Source organism: Arachis ipaensis, chromosome B9, assembly GCF_059453495.1.
Source record: "Arachis ipaensis isolate K30076 ecotype BB chromosome B9, ASM5945349v1, whole genome shotgun sequence".
Lineage (NCBI taxonomy): Eukaryota > Viridiplantae > Streptophyta > Magnoliopsida > Fabales > Fabaceae > Arachis > Arachis ipaensis.
The window spans coordinates 108,793,297-108,794,476 of record NC_142444.1 but is presented as its reverse complement, the minus strand read 5'-3'; the positions used below and the strand labels follow the sequence as shown (position 1 = coordinate 108,794,476).

Sequence of the window (1,180 nt, the reverse complement as noted above, 5' to 3'; positions counted from 1 at the left end):
ATTCATTGATCCAATTTGTGAGACAAGAGCTTGCAGGGTAGAGTTCAGACCATTTAGTGTAGCATAAAGGTTATTTTCCATGGTCTGTTGTCTCCAATCAATAGATTGTAGTAAATCGTCATTAGAAGATGAGGAAGGATAAGTAATTTGAGAGGTCTGCTGTTGGTTATTCTGTGGTCCTTGGGATTGCCTCAGGTGAGGTACTCTGTAAGGCTGGTTCTGGTTCTGCTACCTGTTATTGTTGTTATTCCACCTCTGATTTTCCTGATTGTCTCTGCCTCCTCTGTTGTTGTTGTCCCTCCAATTCTGGTTAGAATTGTCTTGCCATCCATGGCTGTAATTGCCACTTTGATTGTACCCTTGGTTGGGGCAGTCATAGAAGTTATGAGTGGCTGCCACGGTGTTGTCTTCCTGCTGGAGCTACGGACATTCATTAATATAATGGCTATAATCAGCACAGATTCCACAAACTCTCTGTGGGACTAACTATTGGCTTTGCTGTGGTGGAGAAGGTTGAGCTTGCTGAGCTTGTTGTTGATTCAATTACATCTGCTTCAGCAAGTTGGTCATTTCACAGATACTCTGAGTTAGAGCAGCAGTCTCTCTGCTAGAGGAAACTTCTGCAATGGCTTTTGAACGGCCTTGTTTCTGCCTGTGATTCCGAGTGGATTCAGCTAAGTCGCTGATCCATTGCCATGCCTCATCAGTGGTCTTGTACTTTTTCATAGACCCATTGCTAGCACTTTCCAATGTGGTCTTATCTTGGGGCCTCATGCCCTGCGTGACGTAACCGAGTAACACTATCTTGTCAATCATATGGTGGGGGCATGCTTTCAGAAGATTATTAAAGCGCTCCCAGTACTCATAGAGAGTCTCAGATTCATCCTGAACAATCATGGAAATATCTTTCCTCAGTTTATCAGTAACTTCAGCTGGAAAGAATTTTTTCAAGAATTCTCTTCTAAGTGTATCCCAGTCGGATACAGTTGCTGCAGATTGAGTGTAGTACCACTCTCTTGCCTTTCCCTCAAGAGAAAACGGGAAAGCTTTCAACAAAATTGAAGTTTCATCTGCACCATCACGCCTGACAGTAGAACAGGCTGCTTGAAAATCTCTCAGGTGCTTGATAGGCTCTTGAGCAGGTAAGCCATGAAACTTGGGCATCAAATTGAGTAGTGTA

General features: G+C 43.5%; 1 non-coding gene across 1 annotated transcript; it reads left to right on the top strand.

The window, feature by feature from the left end:
- Window positions 1-810: 810 nt before the first annotated feature.
- Window positions 811-918, top strand: LOC148545852 (small nucleolar RNA R71). The gene has a single exon (XR_015900985.1). It is a non-coding gene; the product is annotated as a small nucleolar RNA R71 (small nucleolar RNA).
- The last annotated feature ends 262 nt before the right edge of the window (window positions 919-1,180 follow it).